The sequence below is a fragment of the Pseudorasbora parva genome, chromosome 1, assembly GCF_024679245.1.
Source record: "Pseudorasbora parva isolate DD20220531a chromosome 1, ASM2467924v1, whole genome shotgun sequence".
In the NCBI taxonomy this organism is placed as follows: domain Eukaryota; kingdom Metazoa; phylum Chordata; class Actinopteri; order Cypriniformes; family Gobionidae; genus Pseudorasbora; species Pseudorasbora parva.
In genome coordinates, this window is record NC_090172.1 from 64820155 (window position 1) to 64843544 (window position 23390).

The 23390-nt window shown below is 40.1% G+C and overlaps 1 long non-coding RNA gene across 1 annotated transcript; it reads left to right on the plus strand.

Moving 5' to 3' along the window:
* Positions 1–11879: 11879 nt before the first annotated feature.
* LOC137087888 (uncharacterized) lies at positions 11880–17726 on the plus strand. Its single transcript, XR_010907540.1, has 4 exons — positions 11880–11913; positions 15452–15603; positions 15683–15783; positions 17325–17726. It is a non-coding gene; the product is annotated as an uncharacterized lncRNA (long non-coding RNA).
* The last annotated feature ends 5664 nt before the right edge of the window (positions 17727–23390 follow it).

A 23390-nucleotide genomic window follows, 5' to 3' on the forward strand; every position in this document is an offset into this window, starting at 1 on the left:
TGCCACCGGAATATTATAGTGATCAGCGATTAAATACAAATCAGTCTTCCGACATGACCCCAGGACTTCACTTGAAGGAGCCTGTCTAAACGCTTCTATACTAAAGTCCATCCGTATCGACCTACCACTTCCCCACAATCCAAGAAAAAACTGCCACTCAAAACAGAAAAAATAAGTGGTACTCACCAGCAAAAGCCGCAAGCTTCCAAATTAGCATCGAAGGATTTCTAAATCAAAGAATTGGACGAGCCCCCAATTATTACGCCCCGCGGTCTAGGGGAAGGAAACAAACGTTAACCAGGCATAATAATAATAAAATGGGTTGTGGTTTTGGAATCCCAGCCCTGAATCACTCCGGTCGATAATCAAACATACCAAACACTATATAAGTAAATATGAATTTATTAAATGAACATACATAAAAGGGCGAGCATCTCGTCAGGGTGTCCAAAGGCCAACATAACAAACAAAACAAACCTGAAAAGAAAGATACACTAAATAACCTAATTAAAGCAAAAGAAAATACATTTTACTAACCTAACTACCTAACATAAACCGAACCCAAACAAGTTTCAAAATAAATAGCAGGACACCCCTACGCTCTTGTAATAGTTTTTGTTTACATGCCCAAAGAATCAAATAACACGATTAGACATTGATCATCGGCCGGAGGAGGGATCCAGGAGCTCTCAACCCGGTCGCGGCCGAACCAACAATGAGCTCCCCGTCGAGTGCGGACGGCATCCTTTTATCATCCACGCTTCAGCCGGGTAACCAATAACGATCCTCCACCCGATCATTGATAGACCTATCAGAGAAAAGCTAGAGAAGAGGAAAGGAGAGAAGGAAAACACGGCACGGCAATACAAGTGCAAGACACAGGTCGTAACATGCTTGTTTGACGACATTCAGCTTCACAGGTATGGGGTGGGGGAAAGGTTTTTCCTGTTTCATTTTTTCTTGATCACAACAGCAACCTCCTCACCAACTGCGGTCTGAATCTGATCGGTGTGAGTACATACAATTGTACATTTTACTTACATTTACTGAAATTGAATTGCTTAAGTTTTGCTATCATTGCCATTTCCTACCTGCAAAGAATTATTAATGTCTAAAGTGGTGATATCTGTTTAAGTCATGATGCTAATCTGATAATACTGAAGCATTTACTCCGTTTCAAATGAGAATACTAATCTCAACAGCCATTTATGAACACTGTTCATTTTTTTGTAAACTTTTAAGCATTACAAACGCATGGCTTACGATACAGTGTCTGGGAAACTAACATTTTATTTTATTAAAACACACTGTCAAAAAAAACATCTGTGTGGGTCAGATGTCCGTCAGCTAAAATGAATCAATAAACTGCTATTTATCTTTAGTTCATTTCTGATCTTTTTGTGCCTTTGCACAACAACAGTTTGGTTATTTGAGTATCAGATCAAAATCTATTTCCTGACAGAGCGAGGGGGTTGGAACAAACAAGAGAAACACTTTTGACTATTCATCATTATCAGCTTCACTTATTATAAACCAGTTTGACTTGATTTCTGTCATACATCTAAAGAAGTTTACAGAAGGGCTATTGAAATCAATAACACAACACTAACATATTTTTAATATTATCAGAGATTAGACTATGATTAAGATCAATGGTTCACACGTGCATTTAAATGGTGACCTTTTTTGTTTGTTTTGGAGGTCAGTTATAGTTCTTGTGTTCACTATCAGTCATTCATGCTCCACTTTATGTCAGAACTGAACTGATTAATTGAGATCTCGTCTAAGAACCCAATCCCCTTCAAGTGTAAAATTAACCAGTCAATGGACATTAGCTGTGTGAGATTAGCATCACGAACCACGGCCCACTAAGTGGAGATGAATTGAAGGGCACTTTCACATTTAAATTTTTGTTTTGGAGCTGAGCATTTCTAACCTAGAAATCTAGACGCACCCTAGCGGCAGCAAATCTATTCTGTCCGCGAGTGTCATCTAGGAACTCTCAATACCCTTCTGAGCTGTATTCGCCTAACTCTTGCCGGACCAATCAGATCTTGTATAGAGTCGGTGGGCGGGGCCATAATGACGACGGCCGAGTTGCGTTTGCGTGCTTCTAGTAAACACAGAAACTGGCGAACGGTGGCGGTCTTTCGAATCAGCTTTGACCGCGACTCTGGAAGACTTGGAGTTAAGCTTTTCTCTGAGAAAAGAACAAAGAGCTAGCCTGATAAGCCAGACCCACATCAAGATGTTTGGTCTGGAAACTCACCATTGACAGCTCAATCCGAGGGGCGGGATAAACGGTTGTCTTTCAAACTCACTCTGCACGCGATAGGATAGCGCTACACCAAACAGAGCATCGAAGGTGAAGCAGAGCTCGTTGACTGATTAAACATTCACCATATCCGGTCGGCAAAACTCAGAACAAATCTTCCCTTCTTAAGAATGACTTCGGTGCCGTTCTTTTAGTTTAGGGGCAGTGTGTGTGTGTGTGTGTGTGTGTGTGTGTGATGGGTAGGTTTAGGGGTAGGGGCAAGAAACGTCCCCGGTTACGTATGTAACCTTAGTTCTCTGAGAACAGGGAACGAGACGCTGCGTCAGCTGACGCTATGGGGAACGCCTCCAGCGTGACCGGTGTCTGAAACGCTATCCAATCACATCAGTCCTACTGACCGGCGACAGCCTCTGACGTCATCGACGTGCGACCAGGAAGTATAAAAGGCCGCTTTGCAAACACAACCGCATTCAATTCGTCTGAAGGGACTGTTCGCAGGCAGGCCCCGAGGCATGGCAAAAGTGACACAGCGTCTCGTTCCCTGTTCTCAGGGAACTAAGGTTAGTTACGTAACCGGGGGCGTTCCCTTTCGAAAGGGAACTCGAGCTGCGTCAGCTGACGCTACGGGGAACGATATACCCACGCCGCCATGCCGAGGGGAGTGCATGCCCACTGGCCGTGACAACTGTCAGGACAAGCAAGTTCAACTAAAATGCCTGAACCACTCCCCCTCTGGTCACATTAGGCTGTCAGTGACAGCATTCCCTATGGTTATAGCCCGAGCCATGGCCTTGGGGCACCTCCATGTACCCTACGCTCAAAGGCCTGGAACCAACCTGTTCAACAGAAGGGGTTATTTTAAGGGAATGTGGCTAGGGGATCCGAGGGCGCCCCAGCCCGCCACTATTCGGGAAGAACTTCACCGAATGCCACCAGGGAGGCTTGACCTGGCGTCACTATGCAGGACGCTTCCGTCTGCCAGCCCAGTCTGCTAACAACAGAGCCTCTGGAAACTCGCCTCTGGAGAGGCATCCAGCTGAGGGACTGCGAACTGGCAGTGTCCGCCTCAGGCCGGAACTCAGAGACGGGCTATCCTGGAGAACAGCGCTCAGCGTAGTGCTTTCCAACCCTTGCTAGCGAGGGGAGTCAGCTGCTCGATCCTAGGATCTACCGAGCACCGGGGTTATAGCCGGAGAGAAACCGATCGTCCAGGCGATTTGGACGAACGGTTTCTCCCCTAACGCGCCGCCACGGCACCTGTAGCCAATCGGCGCCCCGTTACATTACCTCCAACAGCTCCCCGTACACGGGGCAGGATGGCTTGGAGGGTTCGGCCTCGGCCGCTTCACCACCCTCCACTTCCATCCCTTGCTGAAGTGGGAGCTCCTCGGCCGACGATGAGGAGTTATCACACAACTCCTCCTCCGGAGGCCGCCCCTCGCGATCTGGCCCATCGCCGAGCACAACCTCGGTCTCTAGACGGCGGGCCAGATCCAGCTGGTAGCCCCAAGACATAAGTCGCCGCTCAGCCTCGGCAAAAGCGGGACCACTCCCAGCCGCTGGACCCTCTTCCCTCGAGAAGAGGGCCAGACGAGAGCGGAGCGTCTTTAGAGACAGACGCTCACAGTTCGCACAGGAGGCACTTTCTTCAAGAACCTCCCGTGCGTGCTCCTCACCCAGGCAGAACACGCAGAGTGTATGTGTGTCCTCAGGTGTGAGAAACCTGGGACACGGGTCTGCACACTTTCTGAAGCCGTGCTTCTTCTTGTGCACACACTTGGACATTGTTTCTTTTTTTTTTTTTTTTTGAATCAGACAAACAGTCCCTGAAGACGAATTGGACGCGGTTGTGTTTGCAAAGCGCCCTTTTATACTTCCTGGTCGCACGTCGATGACGTCAGAGGCTGTCGCCGGTCAGTAGGACTGATGTGATTGGATAGCGTTTCAGACACCGGTCACGCTGGAGGTGTTCCCCGTAGCGTCAGCTGACGCAGCTCGAGTTCCCTTTCGAAAGGGAAATACGGTTTGTACAGTATAAAAACCATTACGCCTATGGAATGTCCCCATATGTCACAAAAACAAATGTGTGTGTGTGTGTGTGTGTGTGTGTGTGTGTGTGTGTGTGTGTGTGTGTGCGCGCATGTTGATAAATGAGAAACTACCCTTGTATTCTCAATCTTTATTTGGTCTCTCGTTCCAGGTGATCCAGCAGGCCAAACAGTGAATTATCCAGTGGATGCGACTAGTTTACGTCTAGATTAAAATAATAATCTACAGTTTATCAGAACAGATGAACAACCAGGGGGTTCGCAACCGGGGGGACAATGGGGTTGTCTACAACCACAGGTAAATCACATCTCAGAATTACAGCTTTTTATTTATTACAGTTTTAAAACCCCAAATATAAAATAAGTGTTCATTGAGTAATGTGAAAAGTTCTATATCAATTTAAGTTTTAGTAAAATGGGTCTTAGGCAGTGTGTCCACTGAAGCATTTTTTTTACATGGCTGGAACCCAGTTGTTTTTAATGGGAACGCCATGAGCTTACACACCTCAAAAGCAGCTCTGGCCGCCCTGCCAATGACGCTGTAGAAAGATTTGTGGACGCGCTGACGTAGATCAAATGCTTGGTCTTTCTTTAAACTTTATTTTAAGGGGCCACGAATCCAACAGTCACTGTGATTGGCATTTGTACAGACTGACCACAAGTGGGGTAAAACCGTATAAGTTAACCTCATGAAATCATTTAAATGTTAAAGTATTTAAAAGCAGCCTACATTACAATAACTGTCATGTTTGAAGTGCAGCCTTAATGCAGTTGGTCAAATCAGTGTTGAGTTTAAGCAAATTAATTACATTCCCGCTGAAATACACGCTTTGTAGGCAAGGCAATGCATAAATCACATTTCATACACAATGGCAATTCAAAGTGCTTTACTTAGAAATTCATTAAAATAGTGATAACAAATGCATAAGAAATAGGAATATCATGTTTAAGAATTAAAAATAGAAACAATGATAATTAAAACAGTTGTAAAGAGAATTAAAAAAAAAATGGTGATAAATAGAGCCCTATCTGCCTGATTCTAAATTCAGATACCCCTATCTGAGATAGGAGAGAAGAAGCAGGTTCACAGTGTCTCCTTGACCTTACAAGTCAGTCTAAGACGGGCTCCTGTAGGGGTCGTGACCTTTGCGACTGCAGGGCCTCCCCTTTCTTGAGTCTGCTTCTTTACTGTCTGCTAACACTAGCAGAAAGAAGAGAAGCTCACTGCTCTCCTTTTCCAATCTCCTTCAGTCAGACAGCCCTAACCAAAAATAATAATCAACAGATGCAGAAGAAATAGAAATATACAGTTGTAAAGAGAATTAAAAATAATAAAGTAATGCTATATAGATAAAATAACAATAACCAAAGATAAGAACAAATGTGAACACATTTTTTTAAAAATAATAAAAAATATGATGGATAGATAAGATAAGGTACCTTCAGTGGGCCGTACAGGGCCTCAGAGCTCATTCAGTAAATGCACAGCTGAACAGATGTGTTTTGAGTCTGGATTTGAATGTGGCTACTGTTGGAGCACATCTGATCTGTTCAGGAAGCTGGTTCAGCTGCGGCTGGCATAATAGCTAAAGGCAGACTCTCCTTGCTTTGAGTGAACTCTTGGTAGTTCTAACTGGGAACACAAGGACAAGGATTTCGGATATTGCCAACTTTGTGGGGACATTTTTGTAACGTAGAGATTACCCCCCCCCCCCCCACACACACACACACACACACACACACTAGCATGAACCAGGGATAATACTATTTTCTTAGTGGAATATTGCCACATTGATATTTCTCATATCCACTTATTGTGAAGCTCTAAGTCTCTCTCTCTCTCTCTCTCTCTCTCTCTCTCTCTCTCTCTCTCTCTCTCTCTCAGGGTGACATTGGTGGTTGTCCTCTTACTCTCCGTCACTCTGATGTTCACTGATGGATGGAATAATGTCAGATACAGATTATTTAATCTATTTAATCAACACTATGATCAAGAGGAATTTGCATCTGAACCCTGCAAGGAAAAGAAAAAGAACGGTTATGCTATGTTTGAGAAAAAGCATATTCTCTCAGAAGATTTCGACACAAACAGTGCAGATGCTTGGCTAAAATACCTCAAAGCCAAGGGACTATGTGGAAGAGTTAAGAACCAGTCCTTCATCAACAAAGCCGACACAGATAAAGTTAAAGGAATCTGCAATGGAAAAGGCGTCAGAGACAGCGGCAACTTGTGTATCAGTAAAGATAAGTTCACAGTGTACATTGTTGAAAGCACAAATGATGGCCAGTGTGTAGTTAAGAATATAAACAAACAGGATGGACAGTATGTTGTTGTAGCTTGTGATCTGGTTGAGAACCAGTGTTTGCCTGTCCACTATGAGAAACAAACCAACACACCACCACCACCCAAAGGTAAGATCTGCAAGCCAAAGACCAAATAGGTTCATTAGGGGTGAAGAGTGGTCGAACTATAGGCAAGGTTGAAAAGAAAAAAGTTAGAAAAGAGAAAAAACTCCTTTCAGAATAGAGATTGTGAATTGGAGATCGTGATTTATTTCTGTGAACTCTTGATTTAATCTGTCCATTAGTCAATCAATGAATTCAATGATTCTTCAAAAAAGGGTTCCTGAAGTTTTTGTTAGCTTGACTGGAGAAATTATTGCTGTTTATCACTTTATGTTTGCTATAGTTTTCAGAAAACTATCCATTTCTAGACTTTTCCATGTGTAATTTTCAGAATTAAAGGGTTCATGATTTTTTTTTTAATACTGTCTAAAAGCTATAAAGCTTTTATACTGAGGTGAACTGATGACGTGTGTGTGGTTTTTACATTCAAAATCATCATGATGAATAAGTAATGGGCTATTTTCTACACTGGGTTTAAGGCTCTCTCAGGAAACGCTCAGGTTTGATGGGCGTGCCGCACTGGAGACTCGGAAGTAAACGCCCACGGCTAGGATTGGAGAAGATTTGCATATTTAATGAGCTTCAGCTCACTTGTGGTCAGTGGGGAAATGGCTTTATTAAACCAACACGATTAATCTCTCATCCACCCACGATTGATTAGACTGTTATTTTTTATTGACATTACTTGGCCCGACCGATCGATGAATATAACTGCGAACCGTACACACACACACAATATCAAGTCAAGAGAGTGATATTGAATCACAATATCAAGTCAGGCTTACATTTTGGTAGCCCGTCTGGAAAACACACAGCCCCGGAATGCTGGCCTTTGCGAGTCTTGGCACATACAAGTCCAAGTCTGATCCCAAATCGCAATCCCAACCAACAACACCACAAATAAAGGGTTCTCCAGCCTGTGACTACGTGCTAAGGTATGTTCTGTTAGACATGTACACATAAATCAATACGATATTTAGTGTGTTGTGCATATGATCCTGTCTGCAAATCCAGTCTCGTTTTTCAAACGAATCCATGGTTAAATGAAGGAACAAATGCGCAATGTCTTCCCCACGTGAGCTGGATTTTAATTAAAAATAAAGTTCATCAATGCATTCATTATATTAGAATCCAGATGAAGTGTCCGTGGTATGTTTACTGCTTAGATAGAAATCCGATGAAGTTTAGCTCTATGGAGGCCTATGTCATGTTAATGACACAGGGCGGTGGGCGGAGCTTCAGAGTCAGGCTCTTCTTCTACTGTAGAGGCGGTGTTTCAGCACACGATGACGTCAAGGTGTGGTGTATTCTGAGAGAGCCGTATCGTTTTCTGGGCCTGGTGTCTATAAAAGCTTTTCTTTGACTAACAAGGAAGTTTTCAGCTCTGAAACTTACAGGATAATCTTATATTATCATGACCTTTTATATATCAAAAGCTCAAGGGAAAGTTGATTTCTCAATTCATCATCCCTTTAAACTTTTTTTTTCAAATGCACGTGTGGTTTTATGTTTTTGCAAAACTGAAGTTTATGTTATTCTTGCTAAAAATAAAACGTCTTACTGACTGTCAGTGTGAGTGTCTTTTTCTCCATTCCCACATCATGGATCAGCGTCAGTTTGGCCGGACTGTGTGTGTTTCCGGCGCTGTGGGGCGTCTCCATACTGTGATCTGCACAAACACACAGGAAGAGCTGAACGCTTTAATAAAACAATGCTCATGCATTTACAATGAAAGATGAGTAATAATATGTAGCTAACAAGAAAAGTAGGGGTGTTACGATTCGTTTTAACAACGATACGATTTGTATCAGAATTTGAGGTTGTCGATACGATTTAAGGACGATATTGGTTCATTTAGAACGATATGATTGGAAACGATTCAATGACTTGAAATCGATTCAGTAACTTTTTAGCCAAAAATTTAAATCAGTGTCGAATCGAATCATTGTTACAACGAATCGTTACACTCCTAATGAAAAGTTAAGCTGTGTGACGGACTAAACCAACCAGGGGTCATGGTCCACTAGAGGCCTCAAAATGACTGGAACAATGAGCTAAAACTGCTGCAATTCAGGAGATTTCTGTTCAAATTCACCGCCTCAACTACTGTTCTCTTTAACACGAGAGGAGAACCAGGATATATGAGGGACTCTAATTTTAAAAGTGTGATTTCTAGACCTGGAAAAGTCATTTAAATATATGAAATCTTAAAATGTCATAGGTGTTTTTATAATTAAACATATTTTTACATCAGCCATTTGTAGTGGTGTCTGAAACTATAGTGGACGTTATAGAGGGCACTCATTCAATCCCATAATGCACCGCAATAATGAGAGTACTGTTGATAGGGGAGAGCGGGGACAAACTAACACTTTTTGACTGTCTCATACTTCAGAGTATTATTGCATGAATTTCTCAAGTCTAGTACAAATACATAAATACATATACATAAATATGCTCCACTGTGATTTAACCGCGGCTCGTGTCTTCTGCTGTTAGATCAGCATTACAGAACATCTCAACTGTTCAATAACATACATACGATTACAATAATAGCAGATTTGACTAACTTTAAATAACACAAAAAACAGAGATGAAAAATAAGTAGAAAATGTACTTTTGCTATGGTTAAATAAATGTTCAGTGATATCTTCCAAAGAATTATTTTTAATTTGGTGCAATTTTTTTCTCTATATAATGTTGATATGGCATCTAGTAAATACACAAAGTTTCGTCATCCTGGCATGTGAGGAAGGTTTTAAACCGTGTGAGTTATAACTAGCCCGTTTTAGGTTGTGCCCCACTTTCCCCTACACATAAGGGCTATAAAATACCCATAATGCACTGCGAGAGTCGCATACATGCCCAATGAAATCCTGCCTCTGAGCAGAAGATGGCGTCCGCAGCTGAATCATCCATCCGTTTCCCAAACTGCTGGTCCAATGTGGCTACAGCGCAACGTCAAGCGGGAGTAAATTCCTTTTTAATTGATTATTAAATATATATATATTTTTTTTAATCTTTTTATCTTTTATTATTCCTGGAGATGCAATTTTGCAAAGTTTCAAGTGATTATTAACAGCACAAACTATGTTTCGTACTCAGTGTCCGAATTCACTCATTTCTTTTCTGCAAATGGACTATATTAGTGGACTGATGTAGTGAATGAGGGCATATGGAGCACTTACAGACACTGTATTAGTAACGGTTCAGTTACAGTATATCTGTGGTAAAGCTGTGGTTTGCGTCCGAACACCAGCCTATACTCATCTACAATTGTTTGAGTGCATTAGTAATTGTTACAGAATGACAATTTTAAAGCTACTAAATTTCTCCCAAACATTAACATTTTGTCACCGTGTACTCACCGTCATGTCAGCCCAAACCTGTAGAACTTTCTTTAGAAAGCATTTTAGCTCGTTGTTGTCCATTTAGCATCTACAGAAGTGCTGTCCAAACCTGATAATGGAAGAACAGTGGCTCTAATGAAACACACGTGGTGCGTATACCATGAAGCCGGTTTAGCTGGCTAGCCAGACATGTTTAAGCTTAGTTTGTGCCAATCCTGGGTTTGAGGTACCATAAGAGTGGCCTGGTTTTTAGCAGTGTTCATCTCCATTGTAACCTACACCCCACTGCTAACCTGCTCCAGGGCAGGTTATGTTCTGGATAAGAGATCTCAAACTGAAACTGGACCAATCAGCTGTGAGAAAAGTGACACACCTCTGATGCAATAAAGCCGTTCCCTCTTTTTCTACTTCAAACTAAAGGTCACAAGAGTTCACTGCTGATGTCACAGCTAAACTCAGGATCAAAGCCTGCCTTGACAGAGAAAGCTGATGATCAGCATCATGGGACTAACAAAGCCTGAATAGATTGGTTTGGTTTTGTCAACTCTAAACTAATCCTGTAACCCTGAGTTTGTTAAACTGCCATCATGGCACAGGCCCCTAATAGAAACGTTCAGGCAGGTGTGTTGGAGCTAAACTCTGCAGGAAAGTGGACGTCCATGATTGCACAACCATCTGACATGTTTGATGACTCACTGTCCAGCAGATGGCGCTCATTTAACAGGTGCATTAACATTACATCTGTAAAACAGTTCAACTTTGTTCAGTTGAAATCTGTTTAACTAGTTATGACAACTATAGGCTCAAGTAAATCAATCAGGCAATACATTTATGGTATTAATAACAGAAACATAAAAGTTGGCAAATTTATGACATTTGTGACCCGTCACGGAAACCAGTGGCACAAGTCAGCAGCACTACTTTTGAGCAGAAGAGTTTTTTTTTTTTTTTGCAGAATCTTTTAGTTGAGATCACTAAGAAGCCTCTCAGTGTTTGAGAAAGCAGTATTGGTATATTTAAAAGCGCACATTTTGAGGTTGAAATCGGCTTGTTTTTCATAGATTTTAGCATGCAATGGGGCGTGTCATTGCCTGTGTGTATTTGCATACTGGATGGACCAGCTTGTTATTGTTGTATCATCAATTGATTATCATCAATCAATATGATATATGTATCATCTTAAGCATATCTAGGATGCCTTCAAGTGTGTGTTTTTTTTTATTTGTTCACTGCTGAACTGCGCAACAAGACCATAAAAAGATTAAAAAAAACATAATATTAACCAACTGCACCATCTCACTTGTTACAATCACACAAACTGAAACAGTTCAGTGACATGGGGTATGATTTCTGAGAGAAACAAGTGGTTCGTAAGCATAAGGTAAGCTTTTAGTATGTTTTGTCTTGTCATAATTCATATATTTATCTCTTGTTCTTTTTTATGGTTTCAAGGCAAATATTTTTACTTATATTTAAAAATATTGCTTATTAATTAAGGGATATAGCAAGCAATATATGTCTTATTTTAATATGTTTTTATTTTTTTCTAGAGATGAATTACCTTCGCAATGCCTTTGGCTGCAGTAAGGATCGCAGCACTGAACAGACTCCTACACTGAACTGTGAGTAATAAATTATGATAAACATTCATTTTGTATAAAGCAACAGATGATCCTCAGAAATCACAATTTGATGTCCCAAATAATACAGTAATATTCTAAATCTAAAGTATGGACAAACTCAACAACAGTAATGATCCGTTTTTTTCTTTTTTTTTTTTTTTTCTTGTTTCAATTGCAGGCGATGAGAATCAAGAAGAAGAGACATTTAAAAGGTAGTTTTCTTCCTCAAATATTTGCTTTTATCACTTGATTGATGTCATTATAAGTTGTATTTTATTTTATTTAGTTGTTTAGGTCTTTACATACATACTGGCGAAATGTCTACACACAAACGTCTCGGTTACGTATGTAACCCTAGTTCCCTGAGGGGAACGAGACGCTGTGTCGAAACGCTGTGAGAATGCCTCTGCGTGATTGCGTTGTGAAGCGCGTGTAGAACCAGACCAATCAGACGATCGAACGTCATAGGCGGGTGACGTCATCGACCGGAAACTATAAAGCATCCGCAAACACAAAACTGAGAAACTAAGAAACTAGCTTCTGAAACAGCCTAAAGTAAGTGATCAGGGGCATGCCGGGAGTATGGCCGGGTGACGCAGCGTCTCGTTCCCCTCAGGGAACTAGGGTTACATACGTAACCGAGACGTTTGTATCCCTATCTGGGAACTCGAGCTGCGTCGAAACGCTGTGAGAACGCTTATACCCATATCGCCATAGGACCAAGTGCTCGTATGTGTGAAACCGTAGCACACACGACTACGACAACACCTGTGCCCCAACTGTAGATGCTACATCTAGTTCTTGGAATCTTACGAAAGTCAGCGGCGAGGACCACCCTGCCGCGTTACAAATATCCTGGAGGGAAGCCCCCGACAGAAGTGCTTTAGAAGCAGCCATACCCCTAGTAGAATGCGCCCGGACAGCCAGGGGAGACGGCTGTCCGGCCGCTTCATAAGCAAGCGAGATGGCCTCGACCAGCCACTTGCTCATTCTCTGCTTAGATACTGGTGCCCCTCTTTTTGGGGCTCCGAAACAGACAAACAACTGATCAGTCTTTCTCCACAGGGCAGCTCTGCGGACATAAGCATCAAGCGCCCTAACTGGGCAGAGCAGATTAAAATCTTTCCTGGTCTTACATCACGAAAGGAGGAGGACAGAAGGCTTGAAAAGTAATAGGACCCCTAGGGCTCATAGGAACCATGGGGATATATCCTGGTCTGGAGTGAAGAAAAGCCTTCACCATGCCAAGCGCAAACTCCAAACATGAGGGCCCTACCGACAGCGACTGAATGTCACCAATTCTTTTAAGGGACGAAATGGTCAGTAAAAAGATGGTCTTGAGTGTCAGCAATCAGTCTGGCACTTCTTCAATGGGTTCGAAGGGGGCCTCAGATAAGCTGTGAAGAACAATGGCCAAATCCCAGGTCGGGACCCTTGAATGTACCACCGGCCTCAACCTTAAAGTGCCACAGAGGAAACGTGTAACTAGCGGTGTCTTCCCAAAGACACTCCACCCAAAGGAGTGTGGAAAGCAGCTAAGGCCGCCACGTACACCTTTATTGTGGAGGGAGTCAAACCTGCAGAGAATCTTGCCTGCAGGAACTCCAGCACTGTACCAACCGGGCAGTTAACTGGGTCCAATTTGGCGTTCTCTGCACCACACTGAGAACAATCTCCATTTTAGTGCATACAGCTTCCTTGTGGACGGAGCTCTGGAGTGAAGGATGGTCTCCACGACCTCAGTCGAGAGACCTTCTTCTAAGAGCCTAGCCCCCTCAGAGGCCAGGTCCACAGTTTCCATAACTCCGGGCAGGGATGAAGGAATCTCCCGCCCGCTTGAGAGAGGAGGTCCCTCCTGGTTGGAATCTCCATGGGAGAGCCTTCCAGGAGAGATATTAGGTCCGAAAACCAAACTCTGGTCGGCCAGCACGGAGCCACTAATAGCACACGGACCCCGTCCCGGCGCACCCTCTCCAAAACTCCCGGAAGCAGAGCAATCGGCGGAAATGCGTACAGAGGCAGCCTCGGCCACTCCTGTACCATGGTGTCCAGCCCCATGTGACAGAGAAAACCACTGAGGACAGTGGGAATTCTCTGCTGGAGCAAACAGATCTACTTCTGCTTTCCCGAATTTCAGCCACAGGAGCTCCACCACCTCGAAGTGGAGTCTCCATTCCCCGGGCCTCGGCCCCTGCCTCGACAGGATGTCTGCTTCCTGATTTAGGACCCCCGGGTTGTAGACTGCCCTGATTGAGCGCAGTTTCCCTTGGGCCCACAGGAGGATCTGACGTGCCAGCTTGTATAAGGGGCGGGACCTTAGAGCCCCCTGATGGTTTATATAGGTGTAACATGATTGGTTGCCTAGTTAATCTGGCTTCTACCAGTGACATTCGCGGCATGACAATTGCCAAATTGAATTCAGGTGCGCTGGAGGTGAGTGCGTGTGTATATGGGATAGCTCGTTTGTTGTTGGTGCGTGTTGACTGGCAGCTGTTGCTGCAGCCTGGACGTGGCTGTTAAACTTTTCCCAGGATTGGGGACCCCTGAGCTGAGCTTTAGAGAGTGAGCGCTTGGCTGTCACTGCGTCGCTGCATCACTGCATCTGGTATGCATCCCGGGCTGTACTTATCCATTGTGGTTTGATGTGTGGTTAAGTGCCACTTGCACTGTTTACAAAACGTGTTTTGGGAGACTAAAGTCATTATGGCTTGAGGTAGGCTTGCGTTGTTACAGGTGTTTAGCCACAACACCAGTATCATCACTTGCCAACCGCGGGATTGCAAGCACCCAAAAATGAAATTGATGTCATTAATGACTCCCCCTAATGTCGTTCCACACCCGTAAGACCTCCGTTCATCTTCACACACAGTTTAAGATATTTTATATTTAGTCTGAGAGCGTATGCAAGTGTATGCACACTATACTGTCCATGTCCAGAAAGGGAATAAAAACATCATCAAAGTAGTCCATATGAGACATCAGTTAGTTAGAGAAGCCAATGCTGAATAAAGTCGTAGTTTGTGTTATTTTTGGACCCAAATGTATTTTGGATGCTTCAGGAGACTCTAATTAACCCACTGATGTCTCATATGGACTACTGTGATGATGTTTTTTAATTCCCTTTCTGGACATGGACAGTATAGTGTGCATACACTTGCATACGCTCTCGGACTAAATATAAAATATCTTAAACTGTGTGTGAAGATGAGGAGTTAATGACATACATTTCATTTTTGGGTGAACTAACCCTTTAATGAGAAACATAGCAACAGAACAGTACAATGACAAGCTGGCTGAAATGGGCGTTTTTACATATAGCTTTGAATCTGAATCTTCCGCCGTATTGTCAGCTTCTCACTCGTGATAAATTAAATCTGACTCCTGCCACTGGTCTGTGCTCAATTCATTTTTTAAATGTAATGTCTATTCTCTAACTGAATGAAATCATTTTTTTTTACTATAAAACAATCAAAACGATATCGATACATATGACTGTTTATGATTTCATACAGCTTTATCTATAACGAAAAAACATTTACAAGTCTTGACATCATATCCGGGAGATAAGTCAGTAAATTCGAGTAAAATCACAGACTTTGTTTATCCCGTGCGAATGTGCCACGCAAAACTCAGATGTGTGAGTAATTTCTAAATCACAGAGGTGCCTAGATAATACTAATCCCGTGCGAATAGTGCTTTAGTGTATGATTGTCAGAAATATAAATTAAAAAAATGTTTCTGTTGCTCCAGATTTTAGTCTCCTCTTTGGTTTACAAACTGCTGGAGAAGGGGCCTACATTCTATAAAGAAAAGGTGATCAGAGAGGCCGAGAACCTTACTACAGAGTTTTCTGAAGTCTGCCAGGAATCAGTACAATGATGACTCATCAGAGGATCAACCAGGTATTCATTTCACAAGACTAATGTGACAACACCACAGAAAAGTGAGTAAATAAAAATCACTGTTTGTGTTTCTTTTTAGAGTGGGATATGGCATCCCAAGACCTTCTAAAAAGAAAAACTGCACAGAAAACTGACATCAGCGCAGCTCAGGCCACGGACTATCTAGTTGCATTTCACAAGGTATGTGCAAAGCTACAGTTTGTGTGTTTTTTTTGTTTGTTTTTTTGTAGTGGGTAGCACAAACTACAGGGTTTCCAGAGGGCAATCAAAAGCATTAAAAGTCATTAAATGGATTTTAATTAAGAAAAAAGGGTTAGTTCACCCAAAAATGAAAATTCTCTCATTAATTACTTACCCTAATATCATTTGACAGCCATCAGACCTCCGTTCATCTTCACACACAGATGAAGATATTAGTGTTGAAATCCGATGGCTCAGAAAGGCCTTCATTGACACCAATGTCATTTCCTCTCTCAAGACCCATAAAGGCACTAAAGACGTCGTTACAAAGCCCATCTCACTACAGCGGCTCTACTATCATTTATGAAGAGACCAGAATAGAGTTAGTGCGCAAAAAAACTAAATAACAACTTATATAGTGATGGCCAATTTCAAATCAAAGTTTCGAACAGTTACGAATCAGTGAATCAATTAATGATTCGGATCGCATGTCAAACTGCTGAAATCACGTGACTTTGGTTATCCGAGTCATGAATCAATTCGCTGATTTATAATGTTAGAAACTTTGTTTTGAAATCGCCCATCAGTATATAAGTCATTATTTAGTTTTTTTTTTTGCACACAAAAACTATTCTCATCACTTCATAAATGATTGTAGAGCCGCTGTAGTGAGATGGGCTTTGTAACGACGTCTTTAGTGCCTTTATGGGTCTTGAGAGAGGAAATGACATTGGTGTCAATGAAGGCCTTTCTGAGCCATCGGATTTCAACACTAATATATTCATCTGTGTGTGAAGATGAACGGAGGTCTTATGGGTGTCCAACGACATGAGGGAGAGGAATTAATGAGAGAATTTTAAAAAGGCTTTGTTTACGATGATATACTGTGACGACGATAATGTATGTTTGTGCATATTGGTTGGTTAGTTGGTTAAGGCGAAATAAGTCCGTTCCAGCTCGAAACTACCATGCAGTTGAAATGCATGGAACAGTTTGATAACAGACACAGGCAGGGAACGCGAACCGGGATCACTGTTCTCTTGTGGTTTCGCTCCAGATGTGTGCAGGCCATACACACAGTGCACAACTTGCTTCCTTTCCTGCAGTTAAATGGTGTGAAACCACATTAAAATGTGAACACATGAATTGTTTAATGGAAGTGAAATGCACGCATCTTATAGAATATCCAGTTCTTGGAAATGTGTTTTACAATACACAACCCTACTCGCCAAAGTTGAATTTATTTGAAAAAATATACAATAACATTGTATATATTATAAAATATTAATTATTAATTAATAACCCTTTTTTTAATTGCAATTTATTTTAAATTATAATTTATAGCTGTGATTGAAAGCTGCATTTCAAGGATCATTACTCCAGTTGTCATATTTTGTGAAAGCCATAATAAATTGTCATTCAAAACTACATTAAAAAGCTTACAAGGCATAAAAAAATAAATAAATTAGATTTAACAATACTTGCAGAAACCCTGAACTAGTAAGAATATTAAGCAAATTGATATGCATTTTTTCCCACAGTTGATCAGCAGCTTAGAAGAACACTTGGGGAAACTGGAGGGACATCGCCAGCCTCATCTCCTTGCCTCTGGAACTCACAAGTTGGCCATCAGCATTTACTACATTGTGATTGACAAGATGCTCATTCCATGCCAAGGAACCACGTCATTGGTAGACTTCGATGAACTATTTAAAGTGCTCTTTATTTTCAGTGTAAGTTATGATGACCATGTATTTTGAGTGTCCTGCATGTTATGTGAAGACTTGGATGATACGTGAAGCTCTTCGGTGCTCGAATGTTTTATGCTTATAGACTTTTATATTGTACCAAACAACTGCATCATATAAACTGTGAGGTATGCTTTGTTTTCTGAAGTTAAATGTTGATCAGGGTAATTGTACAGTAAATCTTGAGTGCCCTGTCCCGGGCTAAATTTAATGTAAAGTCCTGGAAAAGGAAAAATAATAAAATGTATTCATTACAGCACTTTATGGTCTGATTATTGTAATGGTAACACTAATAGATGGTAACTGTTCAAACTATAGTGTAAATCATAGTTGTCTATGTAAATACTTAACATTAATTATAATAAAATTCAGCTTAAACGTTGGTGAAATGTTGGCCATGTAAACAAACTAATTTTGAACACTGACTTTGGTGTTCTGATTATCTATTGTGGTGTAAAAATTTAACACTTTAAGAGTTTGTTAGTTAACACTGTCAGAGTGTTAATAATGTTAACTCTTTCAAAAGTATTAATTTAACACTTTTCCAGTGGTTCCCATATATACTCTGGGAAAGTGTAAATTTTAACTCCGAGGGAGTTAAATTCACTCTTTAAAATATGCAGTGTAGGCTTACTTGACACTTTAACTATAATTTATTTAACAAAAAAAAAAAAAAAATGAATGTCCACCATAGGATACCAAGTACCCTAATATAAAACGATTTAAAATACTGTTTAAATTAAAATGTCCAGTAATCAGTATATTCCTCATGAAATACTGTATGTAATCTTCATATCTGAAACGATCTGTATTGTATAGGCCTAAAGGCTTATATAAATAAATGTGACTAGACTATTTTATTAAAATAATTAAATTGATGTTATCATCACATGGTACCTGGATAATGCCTGCCTCTCTGAAAGGATTCTGCTAAAGAACTCTGCCTCGATCCAGAAGATGGGGGTCGTGTCTGTGTTACCTCCTCTGCTCGCCTCAGCTGTACTTCTTCGTGCTCTTTAGGGTGTTTAACTTTTAGATGCTTTATAATGTCTGTGGTATTGCCACAATGGCGAATTTTTTGGTGACAAATGTCACATGAAGCTTCATCGTTGTTAACTGGAGTGAAATAACTCCAGATTATGCTTCTTTTTCTTTCAGTCGTGACCGCAGCAATCCGTTGGATTCTGCGCTGAGTGTGTTTTGACGGAGTGAGAGATTGCGGCGCTCACCACTCTGCCACTGACATGAACACATGCATGCACAGACACCGCGGAAGAAGAAATAGTTCCCATTGACGGGAACTCCCATTTCATATTTAAGTAAATGTATACGGCCTACTACTATTTTAAACAGATACTAAAATCATTTGTTTAAAAAAAAAAAAATCCCAGGTAGGATCGATATTTCAATTTGAGAATCGATCCTTTCAATACAATGCTAGTAACGAAAATATCGATACTCCAGGATCGATCCGCCCATCCCTATCAGTGATGCAGAAGATGGTAAGTAGCCTAATAGGCTGTAAAGCTTTTTATTCATATTTTGTATTAGTTTATCGAGTTTCAAATGAGTGTGTTTACTTAGGCTATTTGTTTAATAATTTACTTAACTTATCACGGGAAACGACGCGAGAGAAATATTTCCGTTTTAAACCCTTAAGCGATGAGAAAAGTCATTCAGAAAGTGAAAGTAATCTGGCCGAGTTGAAATATTCCCGACTCCCAGAATGACCCGTATTTGTCTTTAATCTTTCATAGTACACTCCTCAAGTAAACACTGGAGTAAGTCTCAACATGCAAAACGAAAGTTACGCGATTAAATGGATAGTGAAGCTCTCTCTCTCTCACAGATCAAAAGCACACACAGGGCTTCTGTAAGTTTCGCTGCATATCCTCAGGGTCACGGCATAGTTCTTGTCTACAGTAGATCACTCACATCACTTGTTTGGACAGTTTTTTGGACTCTTTGATTTCTCCTGTTTTGATGAAAATGATAGCATGTGGTTCCAGATGGCATTGATTCAGTCATGTCAACTGTATCTCTGCAAAGCTTTGTGTTGACAGATCAAAGCAGGATATCGATTTTTGTTTTTATTTTTCTGTTTTGTTATCAGTTTTTTACAATCATGATTCTAATCTTATCCACATTTTGAAAGATATTATATAAACTGATATTTTTTTCAGAGTTTAAAGGGATAGTTCACCCCCCAAAAAAAAAAAACCACGATTTACTCACCCTAAAATCATTCTAGGTCTACATCTTCATTCTAGACTTTCTACTTTCAGACGAATACAGCTAGAGTTATATTTAAAAAGTCCTGGCTATTCCAAGATTTATAATGGTAATGAATGGCTGTTTCTGTTTCGAAGTTCATAAAAGTGCATCTATCATCTTAAAAGTGCATCTATCCATCATAAAAGTGCATCTATCCATCATAAAAGTGCATCTATCATCATAAAAGTGCATCTGTCCATCATAAAAGTGGATCTATCCATCATAAAAGTGGATCTATCATCATAAAAGTGCATCTATCCATCATAAAAGTGCATCTATCATCATAAAAGTGCATCTGTCCATCATAAAAGTGCATCTATCATCATAAAAGTGCATCTGTCCATCATAAAAGTGCATCTATCATCATAAAAGTGGATCTATCCATCATAAAAGTGCATCTATCCATCATAAAAGTGTATCTATCCATCATAAAAGTGGATCTATCCATCTTAAAAGTGTATCTATCCATCATAAAAGTGCATCTATCCATCATAAAAGTGCATCTGTCCATCATAAAAGTGCATATATCCATCATAAAAGTGCATCTATCCATCATAAAAGTGCATCTATCCATCATAAAAGTGCATCTGTCCATCATAAAAGTGCATCTATCCATCATAAAAGTGCATCTATCATCATAAAAGTGCATCTGTCCATCATAAAAGTGGATCTATCCATCATAAAAGTGGATCTATCATCATAAAAGTGCATCTATCCATCATAAAAGTGCATCTATCCATCATAAAAGTGCATCTATCATCATAAAAGTGCATCTGTCCATCATAAAAGTGCATCTATCCATCATAAAAGTGCATCTATCATCATAAAAGTGGATCTATCCATCATAAAAGTGCATCTATCCATCATAAAAGTGTATCTATCCATCATAAAAGTGGATCTATCCATCATAAAAGTGTATCTATCCATCATAAAAGTGTATCTATCCATCATAAAAGTGCATCTATCCATCATAAAAGTGCATCTGTCCATCATAAAAGTGCATATATCCATCATAAAAGTGCATCTATCCATCATAAAAGTGCATCTATCCATCATAAAAGTGCATCTATCCATCGTAAAAGTGCATCTATCATCATAAAAGAGGATCTATCTATCATAAAAGTGCATCTATCCATCATAAAAGTGGCTCTATCCATCATAAAAGTGCATCTATCCATCATAAAAGTGCATCTATCATCATAAAAGTGGATCTATCCATCATAAAAGTGCATCTATCCATCATAAAAGTGTATCTATCCATCATAAAATGTATCTATCCATCATAAAAGTGCATCTGTCCATCATAAAAGTGCATCTATCCATCATAAAAGTGCATCTGTCCATCATAAAAGTGCATCTATCCATCATAAAAGTGCATCTATCCATCATAAAAGTGTATCTATCCATCATAAAAGTGCATCTATCAATCATAAAAGTGCATATATCCATCATAAAAGTGCATCTGTCCATCATAAAAGTGCATCTATCCATCATAAAAGTGCATCATCCATCATAAAAGTGCATCTATCCATCATAAAAGTGCATCTGTCCATCATAAAAGTGCATCTATCATCGTAAAAGTGCATCTATCCATCATAAAAGTGCATCTATCATCATAAAAGTGGATCTATCCATCATAAAAGTGCATCTATCCATCATAAAAGTGCATCTATCCATCATAAAAGTGCATCTGTCCATCATAAAAGTGCATCTATCCATCATAAAAGTGCATCTATCCATCATAAAAGTGCATCTATCCGTCATAAAAGTGCATCTATCCGTCATAAAAGTGCATCTATCCGTCATAAAAGTGCATCTGTCCTTCATAAAAGTGCATCTATCCATCATAAAAGTGCATCTGTCCTTCATAAAAGTGCATCTATCCGTCATAAAAGTGCATCTGTCCATCATAAAAGTGCATCTATCCGTCATAAAAGTGCATCTGTCCATCATAAAAGTGCATATATCCATCATAACAGTGCATCTGTCCATCATAACAGTGCATCTATCCATCATAAAAGTGTATCTATCCATCATAAAAGTGTATCTATCCATCATTAAAGTGCATCTATCAATCATAAAAGTGCATATATCCATCATAACAGTGCATCTGTCCATCATAAAAGTGCATCTGTCCATCATTAAAGTGCATCTGTCCATCATTAAAGTGCATCTGTCCATCATAAAAGTGCATATATCCATCATAACAGTGCATCTGTCCATCATAAAAGTGCATCTGTCCATCATAAAAGTGCATCTATCCATCATTAAAGTGCATCTATCAATCATAAAAGTGCATATATCCATCATAACAGTGCATCTGTCCATCATAAAAGTGCATCTATCCATCATAAAAGTGCATCTGTCCATCATAAAAGTGCATCTGTCCATCATAAAAGTTCATCTATCCATCATAAAAGTGTATCTATCCATCATTAAAGTGCATCTATCAATCATAAAAGTGCATATATCCATCATAACAGTGCATCTGTCCATCATAAAAGTGCATCTGTCCATCATAAAAGTGCATCTGTCCATCATAAAAGTGCATCTGTCCATCATAAAAGTGCATCTATCCATCATAAAAGTGCATCTGTCATCATAAAAGTGCATCTATCCATCATAAAAGTGCATCTATCCATCATAAAAGTGCATCTGTCATCATAAAAGTGCATCTATCCATCATAAAAGTGCATCTATCCATCATAAAAGTGCATCTATCCATCATAAAAGTGCATCTGTCATCATAAAAGTGCATCTATCCATCATAAAAGTGCATCTATCCATCATAAAAGTGCATCTGTCATCATAAAAGTGCATCTATCCATCATAAAAGTGCATCTATCCATCATAAAAGTGCATCTATCCATCATAAAAGTGCATCTGTCATCATAAAAGTGCATCTATCCATCATAAAAGTGCATCTATCCATCATAAAAGTGCATCTATCCATCATAAAAGTGCATCTGTCATCATAAAAGTGCATCTGTCCATCATAAAAGTGCATCTGTCATCATAAAAGTGCATCTATCCATCATAAAAGTGCATCTATCCATCATAAAAGTGCATCTATCCATCATAAAAGTGCATCTGTCCATCATAAAAGTGCATCTGTCCATCATAAAAGTGCATCTATCCATCATAAAAGTGCATCTGTCATCATAAAAGTGCATCTGTCCATCATAAAAATTCATCTATCCATCATAAAAGTGTATCTATCCATCATTAAAGTGCATCTATCAATCATAAAAGTGCATATATCCATCATAACAGTGCATCTGTCCATCATAAAAGTGCATCTATCCGTCATAAAAGTGCATCTATCCATCATAAAAGTGCATCTGTCCATCATAAAAGTGCATCTGTCCATCATAAAAGTGCATCTATCCATCATAAAAGTGCATCTGTCCGTCAAAAAAGTACATCTATCCATCATAAAAGTGCATCATCTATCCATCATAAAAGTGCATCTATCCATCATAAAAGTGCATCTATCCATCATAAAAGTGCATCTATCATCATAAAAGTGCATCTATCCATCATAAAAGTGCATCTATCATCATAAAAGTGGATCTATCCATCATA